We start from the raw sequence: 25,872 nt of genomic DNA, 5'->3' as shown, positions 1-25,872 counted from the left end.
AGAGATAAACATTTAGACAAAATTGGGTTCAGAGTATATACCATTCATTATTTTTGCCATTTTGGTGGGGCAAAACGGGAATCGGGACTCACTTCTACTTTCTTTCCTATCAACTTTGGACCATCTGTTTAAAATACCTCCAGCTATTTTAAGCAGTTAGGAAATGGGTTACTTATAAAAACAAAAACAGAGGCCTGCTCTTTAAGATCACCCCATTATCAAACACACGAGCACGAGCACGGCTTACACACGAAGGAGTCCAGTGTGCGTTACTTGCCAAGCCTGCAATTGCAGGAGATTTTAAAAACACTATGGAGTAACTCAGGACATTATTTCATTCCTTCTTATTGTTTCTTAGCAATTGCTAAACACCCAAAAATAAAACGACTGGAGAAGGTAACTTTTATAAGCAGTTAAAACTATTTCCTGTAACACTAGCTCTTTACCCCCAACTTGGGTGTCCTTAAGAATCTGCACATTTCTTCTATGGAGAAAAACTGCTTACTTAAGAGTTAATTTTTACCTGAAGTACTTCTAAATGCAGAAACTCGTGTGTTTAGCCTGCGTTTTTTTTCTTTGGCAGCAGCGGCAAGTCAGAAATAATCTTAATGAATACTCAGATAATTCTCTCTTTTACACAGCGCAGTACAAAGGTTACCTTTCAAAGGGAAACGTCAGGATGAATGTTTCCCCTGTGCAACTCCCCCTCTCCTCTGCCTTCTCTTCTGTGTTTGGAAACAGCTCTGCGGCTCCTAGGAAAACTTCTTTAGGAGCCAGTGTACTTTGCCCCTGCTGGGTCAGGTAAGGGGTTAAGTTTCATTTACAGAGCAGGCCTTTCTCGTTAGTGGCAGGCTAAGAGGAAGGAAGAGCAGAGCTAAGCAGCACTCACGCCTTTTATCACATTCCCACCCCTTTTTCTACTGCTTTTTCTCCACCCTTTCTGTTCTCTCACACGGCTACCTGAATTTGCAGTTCAATACTTAGGATCCCCCTGCCCCGCCCCCCACCCCAACCACCCTCACACGGGAGACAGGAATTGCGCTGCCGCAGCTCTTTAATTCGTCTTCCCCTGGAGTAGAGAGATTTAAACCCTTACTTGAAATTTTATCTCTTAACAAATAAATCATTTAATAAATAAATATTATCTTTTAATAAGGACATTCATTAAGCGCTGTGCTGCAGACCCCTAAGCTGCCCACCGTGGTCTGCTGCTCTGTCCTTCCACAGCGGACACACCGTGACCCGGTACGGGGCCATCCAAGTAGAAGTCACACTTCGCAGCCTCCGCATGTGGCCAAGTGACTTAATTCTTCCTGCCCCCCCCCCCCCCGCCTGTGGACAGAGAGCGGCAGGGATGGGGGCCATTTCTGGGTTTAGGTCTAAAGACACTGGGCGTGATGCCTCTCCGTACTCTTTGCCTGCCCTGAAGGTGGGACAAAGAAGTGCCCATGACCTTGCTTTGAATGCAGATGGCTCTGCCATGCAGGGAGGGTGAAATGACAAGCTAGAAGGAACCTGGCTCCCTGAATTTCTGCTAGGAACTTGACCGCCTTGCAAGCCTGGAATGTGTACCTTGTTTTATGAGCAATTCATAAAACTATATCACCTTCGCTTCACTGTATTTTGGGGTTTCTCTGCTCCAGCGGCACGGGCTTTATCGTAATTGGTGCAGCATGGGGCACTGTTCCGAGTGCTTTACATCGAATTATCTCATTAATGCGCCTCTGAGGAAAGTACTGCTATTATTCCCATTTTTCACATGAAGAAACATAGATTTGGAGGGATGGCTGATTTTTCCAAGGGCAGTTCAATGATCAACGGAATATCTGGATGATGCAAAGTTCAAATGTCTAACCTCCTAAACTACAGTGTTTTTTTTTTTCAAAGGAAACCCACTAATCACCTTGCAGTTAGGCGACCTCATCCAAACAGAGATTGCTCCTCTGTGTTACCTCTCATATATCTACAGCATAAATGTTATGAGTTCAGAATTAAGGGATATACGTTATATTTGTCTTGTTCCTAAATAACCTAAATCTACTGTTTGTTGAAGATCTAAACTTCGTATAAAACCCCCAAACTTAGAAGGAATCAGACAGCGGCCCAACTTAAACAGGCTTCCGGTTAAAATTTTTACTCCTTTTCCAAAATCCCATTTCGTGACACACAAAGCCGAGGTCTGCCCCTCAACTGAGCGCTGTAAGACGCAGGATTAGTTCAAAACGAATTCATTTTGGCCGCGTTCCAGACCGTGGTTATGAAAGGGCTCAGGAAACACTTACACAACCCTGGGCTTTCCTTTCGGTAGGATGAGCCACACACCTTTACTCCTCCCAAACTTTTAAAACTCAAACCAGGAGGCTTGCCGGGATGTACAAGCACGCCGGAGGGTTCGGCAGGGTGAAGGGAGGATGGCGATCAAAAGATGGCCTTCCTTTGTCTTTACATCTTACCCCTTAAAAAACAAAAAATCGTTTTGCTTAAGAATCCATTCACTTTTCTGGAAAGCTCTTATAATGAAGTCCAGAGTCCATTTACTTATTCATTCAACAAACACGTACCGAAAACTTATCGTTTATTGAGCACCGTGCCAGACACTGAACAGAGAGAACAGTACGCACGAGTAGACCTAGAAGATGAGGACAAAGCAGTGACTTTCACCTAAGGGCAATGGTTTGTGTCCTCACTTAAGCTTGAGTAAAAAATTCTGGAATAAATGGTCTTATTCTTTCATAATTGCAAAATGCACAGACTGCGAGAAAGGAAAGCCTTTCCCTTCCTGTCTTTCCCCGTCAGACAGACAGCCGTCCGTCGGGGAGGGGCTCCCAGCGCTGTTTGCATCTAGGCTTCCAGCATCAGCTACCGAACTCACCCCCAGGTCCAGTACGGAGCCTCTCTCCTTTCAATCCTTTCGTAAGGTCTGGACATACGTTTAAAATTCACGCGTAGCTGTCCGCTTCCCAACATCATCGCCAACTTCACTAGGTATTAATTAGCAGGAGATGAGTGAACAACATGAATTCTTTGCCAGCATAAGCAAGGATTTCACTATTTAGTCTCCTCGTTCTATGCGTGGTTACAAAGACAGAGAAAGAAAAAGACACGTACTCCATAGGGTAAATCATTTCTATGAAAATAAAAGCTCGTCTTACGTTTGATTGCCACTTATGGAAAGATGAAGCTGTGAAAATACCACCTCTGTGCGTACGCTGTGAGCGATTTTAGATGGATCTCCTAGGTAGTCAGTCAGGTGCGTCTCCAGGAGCAGCATTTAGAAAATGCTCTGCTCCTGCTCTGGGAGTGGACTCCGTGGCTTCTCCGCAGGTGGCCCAGCACTCGGGGGCTTCTGCCCACGTGCCTCTCCTTACATCTCACAAAAGTACGGTCTGATTTCTGGCTCAGCCTTGGCTTTCCAAGGAACTGCTGAAAACTTCCAAATATGACTACATGCAAACACTGCGTCAGGCCTTAATCAAACACTATTAGAACTCTTATTTTCATGTGCGCCTAAACTCCTCCAGGCGGTGACTTACATTTCTAGCAAGAGGCACTATTTTGTGGATGGCGTTGTTGGCAGACACTGAGACACTGACCAACGCTTACCAGATGAACGTGAAGCCTGCAGAGCTCGGTCAGGTCTCAGCCCAGCCCCAGTGACCTTGTTATAGTCCCCACGAGACGAGACGCATACACGGAATAACTCTTAGCACCACAGAAAGTAGCGAGCGGCACACACGACCTCAACGAAGCCCTGGAAGCACTCAGGAGGGAGAGCTGGGCCCTCAGGTTGGGAGAAGGGGCCCAGCTGGAAAAGAAAATACAAACGTGGGCGGACCAAAAGGAAGTCAGCAGCCCCCCCACCTATGCCCAGCTGTGACTGTGCCCGCCCCGTGCCAGCTGTAGTCCTAGGTCCCCAAAGCCTTTCGACAGAGTGAGGCTCAGGAGACAACGGGGGCAATACGTGGTGATGGCAAAGTGCCGAGCAGACAGGAGGTGTTTCCGTGAGGCAGGAGCCCGAGCGTGTGTCAGACCGTGAAGGAAAACAGGATAGGAGAGTGGGGTTAGGGCCGAGAGGGGCAAGACCTGGAGCGGAAAACCAAGGAGCTGGGCCCTTCCTGAGTAAGTAACGGGGACCCACTGGAAGTCCGTTAGTGGGGGTCGCAGAAGAGCCACACTGAACAGGAGGTTACCCCGCAGGGTCTGCAGGAGGCTGAGGCTCTGCGCAGGGACACAGGTGAGAGGGCAGAGGGCAAAGAGCCTCTGACCGCAGGTGTGGCGGCGAGGTCGCGGCAAGACAGAGCAGGGGGCTGCGGGAAACGGGAAAGACCTGGCGATACGATGCTCCCTTTCGGGTGGAAGCTCACTCCGGGGGCCACCTCTGTACGCTCCCCTCCACCTTCGCCAGGCTATTTCGTGCTCAGCCCCTTAACTCTTTCCTTCAACACCGCTTCTTCGACAGTCACTCACTCTCCCATGGGTCATTAGTCCTCATAAGAACAATTTCTTAACTGTGCATTTCCAAGGCAGTGGTTCACTTGCTTACCAGGTCCTTACTGTGGCAGAGACTACCACTTGCTCCCTTAAAATACTCATTTCACCATTTTCTATAGTAGAGGTCGGCAAACTGCTGTCTGCAAAGGGCCAGAGAGTAACTACTTTAGGCTTTGAAGGCAATGTGGTCTCTCTCACAGCTATTCAACTCTTCCACTGCAATGGGAAAGCAGCCACAGACAATTCATCAACGAATGGGCGGGGCTATGTTCAAATACAGTTTTATTTACAATGACAGGTAGCTTGGCTGATTGACACTTAGGTCATTGTTTGCTGACTCCTGTTCTATAGTAACACAAGCTTTTGCAGGGTGTCTGGCTTACTAACAATGACATGTTCCAGTCTCCCAGAGAGCTAGCCGTGGTCATGTGATTCTGTTTGAAGAGGATGTCGGTGAAAATGACCTGTACAAATTCTACATCATCCCCCTCCTCTTGGCTGAAAAGAGATTGTGGTGAATCATCTTTGACTGCGATGATGGGCAACATCCTTGGGACGGCAGAGAAACAAGACGGAGGGAATTTGTCTAGTGAGGTCTCATCCTAGTCCTGGGCCAGTATGGACCATTGGGACCACTGTGAGATAGAAAAAGAAGAAAAAAAAAAAGCCCCAAATCTTTTAACTTAGGTCAATATATTCTGAGGCATCTTTTTATAAAGTTTTGCATTTTTAAGTTTATCTTGGTACATGAGGCTATATTCAGAAGGGGAAAAGGCTGTTGCAGGGCTGTCGAATGATCGATAATCAATCACGAACCCAGAGTGGTCAGGTGACTTGGCACGAATCTATCATCATCCCAGGAACTAATATCTAGTGAAAGCTTATTTCTGTGCCACTTATCTTGAAAGCAATTATTATTATGATCATTTTTTACAGATGAGGTTCAGAGAGATTATAATACCCAAAGTCATACTGCTCCTAAGTGGCTGCAAAGATATATAAACTCAGGGACACGAGACTCCCAAAGCACGTTCTTTTCTCCAAATCGGCTCCCTCAGGTCAAGGACAAGCCACAATAGTCGATTCTAGAGTAACAATTAAAGATGGCTCTGTGTGACTCCAGGTTTCAATTTTCAAACTGAAAAGCACCACTAAGATCCACTGATTGACGGCTCCATTTGGTTTAATTACTACTGTCCTCTAAAAGCCAAGTAAACCAAAATGACACAAGGTTAAATGACTTACCCAGATTCCTTTGAAAGGCTGTGAGAATGCCAGAATGTGGATTCCATGAGACAGCCACAGCGACTGCCAACTAGGCCCCGGCTTTGCCCGCCACCTCCTCCTCCGCTGCCCATTAGAAGCTAACTGCCTGGACACCTGCTACCCTAGGCCGAAGGGAGCCTACAAAACAGTTTCAAAATACTCCAGCAGAGGGGAAGAGCTTCTCTTCTCTCCAGGAAAGGGTGAGCCAGGCCACTGACATTTGCTGTTGACCCTCGGCTGCCAGTCAGGTGTAACATCCATCTCTGCTGGGGGTTTGGCACCCACCATGGGAACCATCTGGCTCTGTTTCCCGACCTGCTTGGCCTTTTTCTGTTGTGTACAGCCTGGAGGCTCAAGGAAGGTCAAGTTTACCCTGAAATTACAGCGCAGCAAATGGCACCAACTGATCATGGTGGACGAAGCTAAAATTCAGTTGAGAAAATTGTAACCTACTTCAAATTGAAACTGAAGAACTACTCCAGAACTAGTTTGATTTTTTTTAAAAATGGCGTAAATTGACTTTTGAAACTGTCACTTGTTTAATTAGCTATGAATGGCTAATTAAAAATTATTATAATTAGTTGTTTCTATACCAAAGATTATAGAATATTTTTTAAAAAATTTTATTACAGAAATGTAGCAAAGAATAAATAAGTCTATCTTGGATACTGCACGAGATTAACATGTTTCAATTACTTTTTAAAACCAATTAAAATTAAGAAGGAAGACCTCGCCCTCAAAATGGGCTTTTTAATTTGGAACATCTCTAAGTATTTCCAGAGCCAAATAATAATAGATGCTAAACTATGCGGCCATTTTAAACCATATTTTCAAAGAATGCTTTGGGATATGGAAACTGTTCTCACATATTGTTATGTTAAACAAAAAAAAAAAAAACAGGTTTCACCAGAGGGTAGGGGGTGGGGGAGGAGGGAAGAGGTAGACAGGGTAAAGGGGGTCAAATAAAGGGGTTTGAGGGAGGGTGAAGTGGGTAAAGGGGATCAAATATATGGTAGCTGAAGGAAACTGAACCCTGGGTGGTAATCACACAATAGAATATATAGATATCAAATTATAATGTACACCTGAAAATTATGTAATTGTATTAACCAATGTTACTCCAATAAACAACAAAAAAAGCAGGCTTCAATAAGGTTTATAGACATTCTTATAAAAGCATGACTACATGTCTATAGAAAGAGGCATAAAAAATTAGTCTGTAAGTAAATACCTCAACATTTTAACAGCAGTTTCCCTTCGAGTGGTAAAATTACAAACGATTGTTTTCTCAGTATTTTCAAAACCTTCTGTAGCACATCCTAAAAAGTATATATTTTTGAAAGAACCTGACTGTAGAAAGAACATCATCACACTAAAGGCACAGCTGTCCCCTTTCCTCGTGGAATTGGGCACAGGACGTGGCTCGGGGAATAGTGCGAGCTTTGGGGCGTCCAGACCGTACATACCGATCTCAGACCGCCCCACGCGAAACGGCACCCCGAGTCTGGGTGCTGACGGTCAGAGGAACCGCGGCACGTGGAGGAAGGGAGCCGCCGGGGAGAGGGTCCAGACGCATCACCAGGCACAGCTATCGCCCACGCTTTACCCTCACTAAACCGATGCTAACAATGGAGCAGGGAGCGTGTGGAGCGCTCGCACATCTGTGGCATCTCGTTATGATACCGCTGCGAAAGAATACTTTCGGGAATTCTAATTCACCATTACTGCCTTCAAACTGAGAACAAGAGCAAAGAAAAGAACTGTCCCGTTAAAAAGAAATACGCGCACGTCACAACTTAGCAGCAGCTAAGATCAACAAGCGACCGGTTTCTATTTCACAACAGGAGTTACTAAAACAACAGAAAACGCCACAATTAGGGAACAGAAGTCAGAATAAAGTCTACAACTGGAGCAAGTTAAGTCCCACCCCCAGGTACAAGGCACAACAGAGTCCAAGGCCACGTATTTATTTGCAGATATTGAAAAAAAAAAATCATAATGGCTCAAGCTAAGAAATCACTGCTCACAGTTACACATTAATAATGGCCACGCATTATTTCTCAGACAATTTCTTCTTTTATAAAGCCAACATATCATCATAACGGCCTCAACTAATCAAGCTCTTTTACTTTTTAAATGACAGAATCTCTTAACCGAGGAAAACAGGACTTTGAAAGAAATATTTCAGGAAAAGGCAAAGGTAGGGGGTTTCAGGAAAATGTCTGATAAAATTCCATTGTTTTTCCAAAACGACAAAAACTAGTTTCCCAAGCCCCGAATACAAAAGCTGAGCAGAAAAATAAAAGTGTTTTCTCCGATTACACCATTCCTAAGGGAAACCACTTTTACTCACTATTTCACTCAATATTTTCTCCACTGGGCTATTTTATTTACAGAGAAGAAAAGACAATATACATTGAATAATCCCCTAAGGGAGTGTGTGTGTGTGTGTGTGTGTGTGTGTGTGTGTGTGTGTGTATGAATCCTACAGAAATATACAACTTTATGAAGAAAATTTACCTGCATTCAATAAATATTTAACTGAAGAGAAGGTTTTCAACAATGAAACAATGGAGAAAGACACATAACAATGGCATTAGTCGGTCTAGCCCGAGAGCAAGCAAAAGGACAGCCCAAAGAGATCGTGGTTATAAGGTAAGAGAGAAAAAAAAAAACAAAAACATCGCTAAGATACGAAATAAGGTTCTGACCTATGAGCATCAATGCGAAGAAGACAGCAAACACACCTTTCACGCAGGCTGCCTAAAAGGACGGCTTCCCCGCACCTCTGACTTCCATCACCCTGCTCATGACCAGTCTAGGAAAGTAATACATGCCCACAGAAACGGGGCCTGGCCCGCGCCCAAGTCGGTGACTTCAACTGCTCCACATTAATAACGAAAGCTGTCCGGAGTGGACATGCGGTGGGGGAGGAAGAAATGAAAGGCTGGCACAGGCTTCTCGGAGCAAAGCCTACCTTCTGCTAAAGGAACTGGCCGAGCGCAGTTCGGGAACAACAGCCTCCTCAATGGAACATGTCAGTTCTCTTTATAAAGCCTACAATCCTTCCATGCCATACTTTTTAAAGTATGCGTTAAACTCGAACCAAAAAAAAAAAAAAGAGAGAGAAAGATAAAACAAGGTTTTCATTGCAACAGACTGTAGTTAAACACAGAGACTTACATAACAGGGACCGTTCCGAGCACCTGACGACAACCCAGTGACGGGCGTGCTATTAATCAACCTCGGTTTACAGGCTAGGAAACTGAGGCACTGAACAGACAAATGGCTTTTCCAAGATCACGGAGCTGGCAGAGTTGAAGCCAGGCTCTCTCGTTCTTCAGGCCAACGGCTTTCCCATGACACCAGGCTACCCCACGGCGAATCCTGCTAATGCACATAGCCCTGTCTGCCCAACCATTGGGGAGGCCTTCGTCACTGCTACTCCCGGGGCTACACTTTTGTTGCTGTTTCGTGGCTGTTCCCTGGATTGGAGGGGAGAGGCAGGGAGAGCCACCTCTCACTGAGTGCCGGCTTTATGCCAGCCCCTCAGAAAAGATGAAGGTCTCATCCACCACGCGATACCAGCAGTATTATTATTATTGTTGTCGTTGTTGTTATTGTTCTTTTACAGATGCAAAACAGATTCTGAGGTGTTAAGGACCTTGCTGAACACTCGTGACAGAGGTAGTGGCGGCATCTGGATTCACATCTGTTAGCACAGGGTCCGTGTTCCCGCCCTTACCGAAAGCACCCTATCTCCCCGGTCACAGGCTCATCCCCTGAAAGCGTGACTCACCCAAGAGCCAGAGGTGACCTCCCATATTTGAGCTAATAGTTTTAAAAACAAATGCTGTCTGACCGATTGGAAGGAACGTGGGGAGTGAGGGAAGAAAGGTCAGTGGAATTCCAACACGACAGCAAAAAACCAAAAAAACAAAAATAAAACAACAACTGCAACAACAACAACACAAACTCTCAAACCACAGAAAATTCCCAATTCGGTAACAGAAACCATATTTGGCGGGCACATCTTCAGCACTGCTGTGGAGAACTATGAGTTATAAATATAACCAATTGGATATTTCCGATGCATAACAACTGAGCTTCTGCAAATCATATTGCATTTTAAATGCACTAGAAGAACTCAGTATTGAAAAGAATTCTGTGCATCAACTATAATTGAAAAATAAATAAATAAATATTTGTTGGGGGGGGGGAAGAATTCTGTGATCGAATTCCTTTTAAAGTCAAAAGTTCTTCTATAATAATCATCCTCTAATGTACTTTCTGAGTCTTTGAATATCCCCAAAGCAGTTATATTCTATTTTATAAACCTAATGTGGTGTAGAATAATCCAAGTTATCTTACATAGCTTTGGGGTCTAGTTCTGCCTTAAAATTGAAGAAATGGGCCATTACATATTTCCAGACTCTTCTTTCTAGCCTGTGGTTCAATAAATTGCTAAGTTGCCTATCACATCAACAAATACATGAAACCGCGTCTACATCTCGGTGAAGAATTTCTCGAGATAAAAAGAATAAAAGGGATCAAAAAGCCTGATGATTAAAATTAAAAAGTATCATGAGACTGTGACTCACAACATATCCAGAGGCAGGGCTTCGGAATCCAATGTCCTCATTTTATGAGTAAGAAAACTAAGGCCCAAGAACTAAATGCAGAAGAAACAAAACTAGAACCCAGTGCACCCAGCCGAGTGGGTGCTTCGTGGTTCGGAATTAGCTCCCTCTAACAATGTGTGAAAACACAGCACGCTAAGTTCTAGAAGAGCGGGAACTGTGTCATATCGCTTATTCCTACAGCGCCTCCAAATTGTCTTGCTTAAATAATATTACTAGCTCTCCCTGGGGTGGGAGGGAGAAGTCAGAGGTGGCGTGGCAGGCTACCGCCTACCTCATCTCTGGTCTTTGCAGTTCATCAGGCAGATCCTAGGACTGCGACACACGGCCGTGCAATATCGGTGCCAGTCTCACACAGAGAAAGAGCGGGTGGAGACGCCCAGATGCAGTATCTTAAGGACTCAGGACTGGAAGGCACAAGACACCTGCAAACCAGTTAACCTGCCCAGGTTAAGATTCCTCCCCCTGCTCCAAAATGAATACGCTTCACTTCAGGATCTCTAAGGCCCCTCCCAACAGTAAATGTTATTATTCTGTTTAGTCCTTATATGAACGAAGCAGGGATAGGAAAGCTTTTCTCTGTGATGGCCTCGTTTCCTTTCCTAACGTTACGTCTACCAGAAAATCTCCTTGCGTTTGGGAAATTTTTCACTCCTGGATCACAGCCCAAAGCTAGGCCTGTCTCATCAAACATACTGTTGCAAGGCTGTGGTCCCCCCCCAGACAAACTGCCTCTGTGTGGTGTCCGGTGAGACCTTGAGAAGAAGGGAGCCCCTAGTCAGAGCTGCACGATCTGCCAAGTGTGGAGCTGGTCTGAGGCCAGAGGCACAGGTCAGAGAGAGGCCAGGGCCACTGGGAGGCCAGTGGGAGCGTGTAACCTAAACCTTGAGAAGGTGCTGAAGAAAGAAATACTCAGACAAGGAAAGAACAGGAGAGATTTGGAGACTAGAAAAATGAGAGCATGAGTTAAAGAGAGATCACTTTGGAAATTCCAACCGTCTCAATAACATTAAACAAGCAAGCATTACTGTCTTCCTATGAAGTCAAAAAAACATGCATTTATTGTGTCTGCGAGCTGAGCGAGACCTTATTAATTGTTAAGCATAAAGAGTTTTGTTACTAATACAGGTGTATCAAGGAAAAGAAAGGCCAGGTCATAGGATTTTCATTATCAAGGAGAGAACCAGAACTTATATTGTTCATTTGCATAGAAATGTGTAGATGACAAATTCATGGGCACTTTCTGCTCTGATGCTCACGACGACTTCATGACATCTGAAGAAACTGAGGCCCGAGAGGTCGATGCAATCGTCCGAGACCTTTAACTGCTCAGGTGTCCATCTTTGGGTCCATCTGGGGCTCTTCTAACCCACCACCCAGTCTCTAAAACTACTTACTTTCCCTCCAAACCCACCTTTGAAGACAAAGATTATACTTCATTCATTCTTTAAATTTTTTCAATTTTATTTATTACCTCGCACTGAAACCAATTATGGGTTGAATATCATTCGTGTTTTGATAAGCTACACAGCACTGCCCCCTGTACTGCAAAGCACGTTGGCATATAATGGGTTAAATAAGTTTTGAGGGCTAGCCTAGAAACTTCACTGTCGCATATGCTATACACTATTGTTTCTATGGAAAGCTCTGTTCCAAGTTCCAATCAACTGACTTAAGAGAGCTTTTGGAACACATAAACATGGCCTAAAAATAATCACCACTGCGACCTTAAGGAATTTCTTGGATTTCACTTTTCTTTCTCAAATATATTCATTTAAATATACACAGACACACAAAGAGCCTGTTTTCACGGAGCTGCAAGGACAGTATGAAAAGCTAAGCATTTCAGTATAACAATAAATTTCATAAAACTCCCACGTATTGCGATTGTGGATTACATAAAGAAGTGGGAAAGTCCCCTTCTGCCCCCAAACTGTGCCAAGACATATGACATGCTCATGTCTGCCAGCACTCCGTAGTTATTCAAGTCAGAATCCACTTTTTAGATAAATCAGCATAATATTGTAATGATTCAAAAAGTGCAGAAAGGATGTCTCGCTGGAATAATCAACTTTTTGAGGTCCTCCAAAAGATCTGAGAAAAGTGTCTCCTGGCCGACGGATTTCAAATGCTAAAAGCAGAACGGGAGGTTTTCGGTTATGAATTTCCAACAAATTGTGGCTAAAATTCTTTTTCATTAAGGATCGAAATGCCAGGTTTAAGAAGACAAAAAAAAAAAAAAATTCCAGCTGATATAAAGAGCTAAGTCAGAGAGTGACTCTGATCGCTGTGGCTATTAAAGGACACAGGTGACCAAAACATTAGGATAAAGCCAATGAAGTTCTCCTGGTGCTTTTTGATTTATCAAAAATTGGATTTAGCCACAATTTTTCAGGAACAGTCCTGTTGTGTCAGTTCAGACGTGACTGTATTATGCTTAAACCAAACCAAACAAGCACAACAGAAAATAACAATCAGACTGAATTTCAATATGATACTCTCAACGAAAAGTTCTGACAAAAATCTGCCCGGCGGATTTTACCCTGCCTCAAATAGCAGGTATTGTGTGGACCCAGTGGCTTAGTATCCTGCCATTTTCTCCTGTGCCCTCACTCAGGACAGTCCTTCCAGCAGAAGTTTGAAAAAGACAGACTAAGAATAACAGAGATCAAAACAAAAGGCAGCTAACATGCATGAGAAGCTCTGAATTGCCTAATTTCAATCTCCAAGCGTCTCAGTCTGCCGATCCTCTGTAATTTTTGATGAAATACAATATAAACCTGTTTAAAACTGTTTGTAATCAAAAGGTACAAAGTGTGAGAACCAAATTCTCTTTGTTATTGAGATGAGTTTTAAAATAACCACAAGCAGCTAATATTTAATTTGGTGTTCTTACCTTTCTGTGAGAATTCTCAGTAACATACAAAATTTCCTTACAAAACATAACCTTACAGCAGAGATATCTCATCAGGTAGGCCATTCTTTCGATTACTTAGGTATAAAAATCACGTCATGCTTTGAAAAAGGCAATTTTTTTTTTAAAATTTTAAGTACTCTTCTGTTTCTTTTTAGATATGTTTTAAAACGGTCCATTAATATGAAGCCTATACATCTAGACAGGGCTCTGCCAGAAATCCAGCTACGTGTTAGTGACTTTGCTCTCTTCTTTTTAATCTGAAAATTGGTCAATACACGTTAAATTCTTTTTTTTTAATGGTGCTAGCCTTTAGTTTTCCTGTGATAGAACTTCTTAGCCCCTCCTTATCTATTTCCATAACCCTGTTTTCTTATTTTGAGTTGCTTGAATGTAGACACACTTCACAATCTGTAAACAAACTTAAAGAAGCCTATACTCCAAAACCAATGTTACTTCAAATACTTGTATTTTTTTTTTTTTTTAATCCACTAACTCCCCTGGGTCACAGTTTCTTCGGTGGTGTGTGTTGGAGGAGGAGGGGCGAGAAGCAGCAAGAGGAACACATGCATGATGATTTCTAACTTCCCTTCCAATTCCAAATTTCTATTATTTGCTGGTTTTTCTCTGGTCTGCACTTACCCCGAACATGAACTCCTCCTGTAGAGCAGTGGCTCCTAGGAAGGGGAGGATACTATTTTGCCCCTCAAACATTTGGCAATGTCTCAAGACATTTTGGGCCGTCGCAGCTGGGGGTAGAATGTGCTACGGCGTCCAGTGGGTGGGAACCAAGGACGCCCTGCGATGGACAGGGAGCCCTACGAAAAGGATGGTCCAGACCAGCACTGTCAGTGCTGCGGTTGAGAAGTCCTGCTGTGGAGTAACAAGCTCGGAAAACCAAACGATTTGTCATATTCAGGAAGTTACGGAGCCCACTCTCTAAAATATCTACCACCTTTCATTTTCCTAGACAGACAGCTCACAGGCTTCAACGCCTAGGAGGGAAGTAGAAGCCAACGGGGCTTATTCACAGCTCCCTTTCTTCCCCTTTCTCTTTCTCGCATCCCCACCTCCTGAATGATCAATGCCGGGACACAAGATGAATAAGCCATGGATGGTCCTTGCCTTCAAGATGCTACCATCTGGGGAAGGAGAAAGAAAAATCAACGAAATGGTCAGTTCTTGGACAGAGCAGGATGCAATGCAGCTTGCAAAAGTCCGCAAGTTCTCGAAAAGACCCATTAGGTATCGGAACATCACTGAATCAGTAGGTATTACTAAATAGCCTTCGCCGGCAATTTCTACATAGATCAATTCTGCTAGAAAAGTTCAGTTACATGAGGAAAACGTTTTCGATCTTCCAAAGTGATGAGAGTTGCTCCTCAGCCATGAATATCATCTCCATCCTTAAGTAGGTAATGAAACATCCCTCCAAGACTAACAGTATTCCATGGATTATTGGATTTTCTGGTCCTGCAAGTCATTCTGGATTCTTTTTTTGTAGGGAAAGGTGAGTAACAGGGGCCTAGGGGTCAGAGCAATGATTGCACAGTGGGTACCATTTGCTTTCTAGGATATTCTGGGATGCATCCAATTTTTCTTCTGAATCAAGACACTTTCGAGAGTTACACCAGAACGACAGTATAAACCAGGACAAATGTTCGCCAAAGCCATGACTGCTACGGCAGCACTTCTGAAACAATGCCAGGTGAGAAATGGTGCCCATGCAAACCGTGGAACAGCTACAGGTACGAGACATAAGTATGACTCCTGCTTTTTTAGTCAAGTAAAAATCAGCTATAGTCAAAGGGAAAGAAATTTGATACTCGGTATAAAAATCAACACAGAACAAACCTGAGCAAACGCCAAATCTGGAAAGCCTGCGCATACTGTTTATGATTCTAAAGCATGAGATTCCCACAGTTGTGTGCACCAGATGGGGCGCAGTCTTTTCTCCACGGCACGCGAAAAGCAAGGGAAACTGTTAAACGGCTCTAGTCTTTAAGTTTAGCTAATACACGGCTCCTCCAACCAACACAAGCACGTTTCTGAAACCTGCAGCCAACGCAAATCCTCAGTTAAAAGTCATTCTGCTCCATGGACAAACCTGAATGAGACAAGAGACAGAGAGCTCAGTAACACTCTCTTTTCAAGTTACACTACCAGCAAGGTGTATGGCTTTGTGGGCATTTGAGCGGAGCCAAGATGCTCTGTTCAATCTATCTAGAGAGTCCTAGAAAACAGAATACCAAGCTCTTCAGAAAACAAAAATATTCCCAGGAAGGACGAGGTCAATACCATCTTTTTTCTAACTCATAAGTAAAGAGGTCTCTAAAGAAAACACTGTCGTTTTTCAGGCAGCACTCAAATGAAAAAGCGAACCCAAAACTAGTACTTTGTACTAATCCTCTGGGCACAAACGAAGGCCGAGGGCAGGAGTTCGCTGCCTGCAGGAGCGTTGGGGGCGGCAGAGCCCTCGGAGAGCCCACAAGACCTCGGGTACGGCCAGCAGGAGCAGCAACTGTGGCAACACAGCCCTTCCCCCACTTATGAGAACTAGATAAAAACCCTGGGGAAGATAACACGACCTTGACCAAAGTCAGAAGGCCAGGTTATTCGATTCCTATTTTGCCTCAGTGTTCCAGGTTTGATCCGCAGAGAGACATAAAACTGGAAACTGTGGCCCATTCTTAAGAGGGAACGAAGGCTATTTTTAAATTTTAGCCTCATCTCATGTTCAAGAACCAAGAGGTACGCTCTCTATACATGAAGGTAAAGGTTCCAGAAAAGAAGCAAAGGGTCCACAAAAAGGGTAAACCAGAGATAGGTGAGCTTGTATCAATTCAAACAAAATTCTGTGCTGGGTTTTCAAATCCATACATGAAAGACATGGGGGTAGGAGGGGGCAGCAATGGCTTATTGTACTTCCTATGTCATGTTAATCACCCTAACACGGTATTTTGATAAGCCTGGTATCATAGAGAAATGCTACGGACAGAATCGATCTTCATTTCTCAAAAACATCTGGATAAATGAAGACAAGTGAGATGGGGGGCATGGTTAAGTGGTCCCAGTTTTTGAAATGCCATCCTATAAGAGTATTAATTATTGAGTGGCTGTAACCTGAAGGAAAGGTCTGGTGTCACTATTCTATTTTAATTAAACAATTAATTATGTTAATCACATAAAGTTTGAGACTACGCTCATTAATTCTATAGGTGACACAAAGTTAGATGAAAAACGACATTGAAAAGAATCTTAATGTAAACAAGCAACGAGATGACATTTTAATAGATATTTGGTCCTGCGTTTAAGTATAAACATAAATGGTACAAACTGAAATGCTGGGCACCTGGCTTAACAGTACTCTAAGAGTCAGAAATAACACAGCTGTTCAAAAAAAAAAAAAAAGAAAGAAAAAGAAATTCAATCCTCAGCTGCATAACTAAAATTAAGGAACCAGATCAAGAGAAGAAACAGTCCGCTAGGCATTACCCAAGTTGAAACCACATCTAGAGAACTAAGTTAAATTCTAGGAGCAGCATTTTTAAGAGGAAATTAGTTATCTAAGAAAGACCAGGATGATTAAGCCCATAGAAATCACACAGGAGAAACTTGACAAAACTGGTAAGGTCCGGCCTAAAGAACGAACGCTCTGTAGGGAACTGATGGCTTTCTTCAACTGTTCAAAAGGCTACAACGAGGACGTCCTCTGAACAAGTTCCCATCTGTCAATGTCACTTTAGCACATACATGCGAACGCTCCAGGTCCAGCTGGAGAAAGGAGAGCAGAAGGAGCGCGGCCTCTCCGGCGCTGGGCATTCTGTCTACACGGAATCAGGCTTCTTGGCAACTGCGTGACAGATGACTCAGTGAGTTTAGGCTCAACTTAAACCACAGTTTTCTCTTATGAAGATGGTTAACGGCTGATAGTCTCGGCAGTTATCGGCCCTGGACATCACATTCTATATTTGTTTTCTCAATGTCTGTCTCTACCCACTAGAAGAGAAGCTTCATGAATGCAGGAGTGTTGCCTTGTTCACTGCTGAATGTCCAGCATCTAGAACACATCCTGGTCCATAGCAGACATTCCATAAATATGTGTTAAATAAATAGATGACCATTAAACCACAACAAAAAGGCTATAATGGAGATAAAAGATAAAGGGCGAGACAGTAGCCTTGTTCTGTGTAGCAACAAAAGGAAGAACTGGCAGCCGCTACGAGTTACAGGAACGCAGATTTCAATACAAGAGAAATCTTCCCGATGGTGAGAGCTGATCGACAACTGAACCAACTGCTTCCCGAAGTACGATTGTATTCTCTGTAACTGAAAATATTAAATTGGACGCTGGATAAATAAGAAGTCTGCATTTTCTGGATGCTTGAACTGGGTGACCGCAACTACTTCTGAGGCTCGATGATTCTTCACGGAAACAAGTTCCATAATATCAAAAGGGATGATGGAGATGTCCCAACCCGATCGCTTTTACAACATCCACCTGTACTGGACAGTTTCCACCTACCCTCCAGGTCCAGCGCCCACTTAGTTCTATCCCACTCTGAGCTTGGGGAGGCTGAACTGCTAAGGACTGCATCAAACTCTCGTTCTTTGGCTTTTGATTGGGGTTGGCCATGGGGATATCGGAGATGAGCCTGAGGTCAGGGCACTGAGTCCCCGGCTGCATCTATTTGTGTTCTCAGTAGATGGCCACGTCCCTTGACTGGAGACCTCAGCTCTGCAAGGCAGCCGTTTCCACTCAGCCATCTCTCCTGGCATTTCCTAGCGCCCCCTCCTCTTTCCTCTCCAGGTGGAGGTACCAGCCATTGCCCGCTTCTTACCTGCCCTCTTATGCCCGCTACACTCTTATGTGTTGGTAAGTAGTCTTTTGAGTGAAATCTTCCCTAAATTATCCAACTCGAGGGCTGCCACTCGCTTCCCACCAGGCCCCTGACCAAGGCGCCACCTAAGCGGGAAGTCCTCGGCTCCTGTGCACGTGCCCAGAAGCACACGCGGAGGGAGCGCCAGGTCTGGGAGAGTCTGCTGCACCTGCTGCACCTGCTGCGCGGTTCCGTCGGACGCGTCTCCTTTATACTCAGCCCACTGCGTAATGCTTCTTCGTTAGTTATAGTGCGACTGTGATAACCCCAGGCCTTTCGCTTATTTAAAGCCAGTTTTCAGAACCAGCCACGCCGGGGGAAGACACGCGGCCGACCAGTGCACAGTGAGTCTTGCGTCTCGGCGCAACGGCTTCGGCAGCTTGACTTCCTGTGCTTTCCGTTAAGAGCAGTTTCCCAGTTTAGCAAGCAACTTGGCTTCGCATCCAGTCATTCCTTCAGAAACAGGAAGCAATGTCAGATTATCGTGCAACAATATCAGATTTTGGACACCAACGGCAGTTATCAGGAAATCGCATCTATAATACGTTCCTTTCTCCAGATGAGTTTGTGAAAGAGCGAACACCCACCACCAAACTTCTCTATTTCATCTTTTATTATTGAGGCTGCTCTTTTGTGGAAATTACTAGAGCAAGAGCATATTTTTCACCCTCCATTGATTTTTACCTTATAAAGAACGTATCAAATACTGTCTTTTCTCATTGCCAGCAGAATGACAGAAAATAAATGAAAATGTGTGGTAAGGGTCGGTATTTCTTTATATGGCCGAGTGGCATGGCAAGCATTGAGCAAACGAAAAATTAGGTGTGAAAAGTACACAAACAACCAGATGAATTTAGACAAAGGAAAATAAAGACAACTTTATAAATTACTACATAAAGAGGAAAAAAATCTTGAGAACTGTATAAAACATGAAGAAAAACTTCCATAAGAATCTACCACCAAGAACTATTTATGTATTATAATTAAAATATTTTGAATTGTATAGATACACGCACATAGAAATTTGGTATACCTGTAATAACTTAGGTGAGAATGAAGAGGATAAAAATGAAAGCCATCGAACTTTTATAATTCCTACTGCAACAGGTTTTCAAACTGTTTTAAGTATCTACGTTTTAGACAATCACAAAATGAGAGAGTAGCATCATCTACTCTAAGAAAAGCACAGTCCTGTTTAGGGGCAACTGTTTTGAGAAAAACAGAACCTAAGAGAACCCCAAGAGTCTGGTGCTTAGTTCTTCCAACACTGGGCTGCTGTCCTGTCCTGTCCTGCCCTTTCTTCTGATCTTTGACCACTTAAAGTAATTAACATTAGAATGTCAGAAATTCTTTGCCATTCTAGCAAAACCCTTGTTCACTCTTTTTTCTTCAAAAAATAGGACTTACCAATAACATCCTTCTTTCTCAAAGCCCTGCCAGATGTGGCTGAAAACACTAGCCCAGAATCAGAGTACACGCTACACCCAAGAGCAAAGCATTGTGAATGGCCCGCCATCAGAACTTAAAGAACCCCCCATCTGAATTTGAAATTCCACCTCTGACTTAGAGCTGTTCCAAATGTGACTTCAAAAAAGATGAGGTGTACCCTCGAGCCCTTACACTGACAGAACTCATTACGGTCTGTTTTATCGAGGCTTCAGTGATAACTGGAACTTATTCCTCTGGAAGGGAAAAGAAAAAAGCACACATTTACTGATATACCCAAGTATGCCACATTCCATATAAGAGTAAAAAGCAACGGGCCTGGGGCCCTCCTACATGCTCCAAACACTGTTCTCATTCGACCAGCACATGCTCTTACTTTCTTGCTCTCTTTCTCTTTAAACTTGGGACTTCTAAGTATATTTATAAATAAATATTATAGAATTTCCTTTCTAGAAACCTTGAAAATTTCCACAATCCTGCTACTGGACACTGGGTCCAGGTCAACAGACATTTATTGAGTTGCAACTATGTGCCAGACACTAGATCACTGTTTTAAAAATGAGAAGACAGGTTTTTTGTTTGTTTGTTTGAAATGTAGTTATCTTTCTTAATTCCTCAGTTGTTTGGCATCTCAACCAGATAACAATGTCACTCTTAGTCTTATGACATCCAGGTGACTGCCAATGATTTCACTCATAACTTTAAAAACGATTCATTTTTGGCTATTTGCAAGGCTAATTCTGATAGAAACAGAAATGTCCCAGTCTCATGTATTCAAATCTGATATGAGAGACAAGCGTATAAATAACCAAAGCACATGATGAAACTGTGGTAAAGACAAACTGAGAATTCGAAGAAAGAGACATGACTTATTACTCAAGGGATCAAGGGAAAAAAATTCAGAAGGCAAGTTGCATTTGAGAGAGTTCACAGACAAGGACATAGTGAAGACCCAACCATGAAAGTCATAGGATGTGGACCAACAGGGGTAAGAGAAAGAAACCTGGGAAAATTACAGAGGGCCTTGAAGATCATAACATTTTCAATTCAAAAATAAGTTTAATCCATTTTGGATCAAAACAAATTGTGACATATCCATACCAAGTAGTATTATTTGGCAATAACGAGGACTGAAGTTTTGATATATGCCACAACGTGGATGAACTTCGAAAACGTTATGCCAAAGGAAAGAAGTCAGGTACAAAAGGCCACATATTATACATTCCATTATATGAAATATCCGGAGGCAAATCCATATAGACAGAAAGGAGATTAGTGATTGCTTAAGCCTAGTGGAGGGTGTGCTGGGGGAAAATGGGGAGTGACTGCTAATGCACGTGGGGTTCCTCTTTTGACGTGATAAAAATATTCTGAAGTTAGAGAGTGGTGATGAACGTATGGCTCTATAAATACACTAAAAACCATTCAACTGCACAGAAAGGGTGAACTTTATAGTACGTGATTTGTATCTCAAAAAAGCTATTACGAAAAATGAAATTAATACATCTTAATATTTATGTGTATGTAGAATTTGAATACGTATGCCAGTGTCCTATACATATTCTTCACTTAGACACACGTATTAACAATGCACAGAGAATACCATGTATGTACAGAACACAGGACATAATAGCAGGTTGAAAACCTTTTTAACAAGACTGTCTTAGAGCTTTCCTGGAAGAAATTAATCTGCTGTCTTCCTAACACCCCCAATCAGGTTCACTTCGGGTATAAAAATAAATGATAAATAGGCACACGAGTTATATAAAGTTCAATATCTGAACACGAAGTAAGATGATTAGTTAAGAGAATAGTTAGTGTCCTTTATATGGCATCAAGTGGCATTTTTTTTTGAAACTTGCTGCATTCCATTGTATATGTTTTCTAAGTCCATGTTAAAAATAACCACACATTTTCAGATGTCGGTTTTTGTTTTTGTGCTGGTAATTCATTTATTCTGAATTATACAAAGCCAAATATTAGTATTTAATTCATTTTGTCTTCTTCTAAGAAAGCGTTAAAGACCGTAGAAAGCTAACAGCGTCCTTTTCTGGGTGGTGTTTACCATAAATTTCTGAGTTTGTGTTTTACCATACTCAATTAACTTAGGAAAAAAACTCAAGTATAAGTAAGATTTGGCTCATCACAAGCAAAAATACAGCTTAAATGTTCATTTTAAGAGTAAAAGCAAATGAAAGCGGAAAAGGTAATACGACTGTACATAAAATAAAAAGCTGACCGATTCTGCACCACGTGCACATACTTAAGGCACAAATAGGAGGAAAATGTGCAGAACTGTGAAATGTGAGGCAGCCTTAGCTTCTAAATCTAAATATTTACATTCTTTGTCATACAAAAATTAGCATTTATTGTGTATCTATGACATGCCAGTTATCAAGAAAAGCATTTCCCTCCTTTTAAATTTGACTTATTACTTTGCAATAGTGTGGTTTTCTCCTAAAATGGAAACTTTAGTTAAAAGACAATCTTCCAATAAATTTGTGCAAGGGCCTCTACCTTCAATTTCTATAATGGTGAAACAATAATAAGTATTGATTAAACCAAGTTAAAATGAGTCCAGTTAGTTTTAATAATTCAAGATTCTTGCCAACCCTAGATCATGAGCTTTTTGTCAGAAATGCTGTGATGTGTGCCTTCGTGAGTTATTCTGTATTAAACAGAACAGCAAAGAATACTTCCAGTCTCACAGAAGCAAATTACTGAATAATTTATGAATTGTTCTTTCACTACAGCTGAACTACTCCTCAAATGTGGGTTTTCAATTTCCCATAATTATGGGGAGCAGATTCCCACTAAAGATTGATTTTTACATTAAAAGAAACGGCTGGAATGATGAATAAGAAACCAAAGAGACAATAAAATACGCAGTGTATTGTAAAGAAAAAAGATAACACTCTAAAATGTATTTACAGATTCATATTTAAGTACCAATTCAAGGATTATCTTGTTACCCCGATCACAAAATGGAATTTAAGAAGCTAGATAAAGTTCCTGTTTCTCTCCAAGTCCTAGGAGGAAATGGTCATTAATTCACTTGCCAGAAATGGTTGAATTGTAGACTTTAATGAAAAAATATGAGATCCACCAACAAAGAAATTTACGTTCAAAACAGATTTGAAATTAACTACCAGGTAACTTTTCCAAGTTTCAGTCCAGAATAAGTCTATTTCCCCGCAACCCAAGTCACAAGTCAGAAAGTTCAAAAAAGGCTTACTTTTTATTTCAGGGAGTTCTAAGGATATTTCCTAAGTGTCTGCAGAATTTTCTTATACAAATATGCAGATTTCCCACATTCCAGCTCCCAGAAACTAGACTCTCTCTGTTCATCAAGTATTTATTAGGACACATGGGTAAATGATTTGGAGAAAGAAGCATACCTCCCTGACATGTTTTTACTTATGTGAGGAAACATTGTACATGTGCATGAGTGTCTTTGTGTGGCATGGCGGAAGGGCAGTAACATGTACTTGCTGTAAAAAGTTGGAAAATTACAAGAAAGCATACAGAAAAAAAAAATATATTTGCTAATCTAACACCTATATGTATTACCTTGCAGAATACTTACACTTTCAAAGTAAAGTTCCTATCATTCTATTTTTATGTCAATTTCATGATGCATCTGGTTTCCTTCTTTTTATAATAAAAAGCTAGAATAAGAATAAATGGTTTGTTCCTGGATTTTGCACTCTTAACAATAAAGGCAGAGACCAAATTTAGAATTACTTGGAAGTTGTAAAAGTGGGGTTGTTGCTATTGTTACCCATGTAAACATGCTTCCTCCATTATTATCTAAAAATATATCTTATAAAAGAACCACATATGACAAGGAAAATGGGTGAATAAATAGAGCAATTCAGAACTATGGAATTATTGAATTTCAGAGCTGGAAGTGACCTTGTTTGCTGTATGAATTCAGTTCCTATTTAACTAGAAACCTGCTGTGATCTTGCCAAGATTGAGTCCCTATTTTGTGGAGGTGTGAATCCTCATACAAAGCTCAGCATGTGCCAGGTACTCTATAAATACATTTGAAATAAACTACCATGTTTGCTGGACGAATGTAATTCATTTTAATGCAATAGTTTATAATCTGAGAAGGAAAAACTTTTGGCTCTGTTCCTTCTACAAATAAATGGCTTATTGTTCATTTATATATTAGTAATGGATAAAAGCCTAAACGAGTGATCATGCAATGGCAATCTCCAACTAACATAACAGAAAGGCTGTAATCCAAAATTCTGTTTGTTAAGTGGATTCACTTGGACTCAGAATGCACACAGAAACAATGTTGTCCATAATGGTTCACTTCTCTGGCTAGCCCACAAAAACTTCCTTAATACTTAGTTCCAATGGACTAACCACCATGCAGAAAACTGCACCATGGGACAATGTGTCCAGCATCCCATTGTGGGAAACAACGTCTTCTTTTTTTAAAATTTATTTATTTAAATTCGTTTCAAGTATACAGTACATTGGTTAGACATCTATATAGTTCATAAAACAATCCCCCTCAATTGCTCCCTCCCTCCCTTGGCCCTCCACCTAGCCATCATATTAATACTAACTGCATTCCCTATGCTGTGCTCCCCATCCTGGTGATCGATTATTTGCTGCTGCCTGGGAGGCAGGCTCCTTCAAGTTTAGAGACTGGGCTGGGGTAGGGGGGCATGGGGCAAGTGGTGGGGGGAGGACACGAGGGGAAGGAGGAAAGGATGAGTAAGAAATCAGACCAGGGTAAAGCCGGCAAGAACGACAGAGAGAAATACCAGCTCACTCCCCCGACTCACCTTCCCTTTCTCATTTACTCGCCGAACAAGCCTATGTCGAGGTCTTCTATGCATCAAGCCCTGCGCTAGATACTGGCCCCAGCAGAGACCAAAATCGGCACGATTTTTCTGCTTCTAGAGCTTGCAGTCTCATAGGGAAGACAGACATTGAACGTTTAGAAAGGAGAACAGGGGCGAGGGTGAGTGAGGAGGGAAGAGAGGTCTGACGAGCAGAAAAGGAAAAGAGTATTAGAAATAGTAGGTATGATTTCCCCCTCCTCTTCCTCTCTCTGCGTTCATTTCATCATTGGGGTGACAGGAGATGGAACAACAGAAACAAGCAACTAAAAAGCAGACGCGGGGAGAGCTTGTTCCTTCGTCTCCCCTACTTCCTCCATCCCTCTCACAGATCCCAGGACCCACCAGTGCAGCACACAGAGGTGACGGGCACGGACGTGGGCCGAGCGAAGTGCACGGGCGCCCGCTGGGGCTGCAGCAGTGACATGAAAGGACTGAAAGACGGGGAATCCCGTCACCCCAGAAGAGAGGCGAAATGACGCTGGGATCAAGAATGGACAAGACAAGGTTGCACCTGTATCCGAAGGCCGATCTGCTCAGGGCCCATCCGAGACGGGCTGCTCTGGACATAAAACCTTGCAGACATTAAAATCGATTTCAATATTCTCCAATTTCCCCATCGTTTTCTGTAATCCATTCAGGAATACTTACACTTTTACTCGTATGTCTGTGTACTCTAAAGAGGGAGGACTTAAACTGTAAATGGCTAAATTTCAAACACTCGTTCTTTCTGAAGTTTAACGACAAGGATGCTTTAAGGTGACATTAGGCTCTCTGATTTGTAAAAAGACAAACGGCGTTAGTTGGAAGATTTCACAAGGTTGGAAGATTTCACAAGGCCGCGTGAGGAGGAAGGAATGCGGCAGATTAGCTTCCATGTGGACAGACATAAAATAACAGAGTGGGAATCAAACTAAGTCATTCTTAGGGGACGATGGCATCTAAATCAATAAACGTGACTAGAGTGGGAGGCAGGAAACACCCTAGTCGGTCTAGAAGGTTCACTATCTAGCTGTGGCCCAAATACCACCAAAACTGAAGCATCATTAAAAAAAAAGGAATAAAAAATTTAAGTGCAAAAGTTTTATGTATCCATTTAGTACGTAAACTTAAAAATACAGGTTGGTGCTTCATTCACTGCCCTTCACAGCAGATTTACAGAGAAGCATAAGGTTCAGAGAATATTATTTCTAATTACAAAAGGCCACCATAACATCCTGCTTGGCCAGTCCACTCCAATGGCTGTTCTCTACCTCATTTTATTTTGATTTCCAAATCACCTGACTCCCAACCACACCCTCCATCTTACACCATGATCTTTGGCCTCCCTAACAGGTCCCTACCTTGGATTTCCTCCCATTAAGTAAAAA

The 25,872-nt window shown here is 42.5% G+C and overlaps 1 protein-coding gene across 8 annotated transcripts in view; it reads right to left on the bottom strand.

Moving 5' to 3' along the window:
- Positions 1-25,872, bottom strand: part of GAB1 (GRB2 associated binding protein 1) — a 110,161-nt gene that overhangs the window by 60,778 nt on the left and 23,511 nt on the right. Inside the window, exon 1 of one of the 8 annotated variants that reach the window (XM_036233521.1) lies at positions 8,469-24,133. The exons of 6 other annotated variants lie outside the window; for them this stretch is intronic. The gene's annotated coding sequence lies outside the window, so the exon portion shown is untranslated. Of the gene's footprint in view, positions 1-8,468; positions 24,134-25,872 lie in introns of those variants that run through there. One more of the 8 variants, XM_016123300.2, reaches the window with a different exon arrangement.

The sequence above is a fragment of the Rousettus aegyptiacus genome, unplaced genomic scaffold (assembly GCF_014176215.1).
Source record: "Rousettus aegyptiacus isolate mRouAeg1 unplaced genomic scaffold, mRouAeg1.p scaffold_m13_p_16, whole genome shotgun sequence".
NCBI lineage: Eukaryota > Metazoa > Chordata > Mammalia > Chiroptera > Pteropodidae > Rousettus > Rousettus aegyptiacus.
Note: the sequence above shows the minus strand (reverse complement) of the source record. Positions and strands in the feature narration are given on the sequence as shown.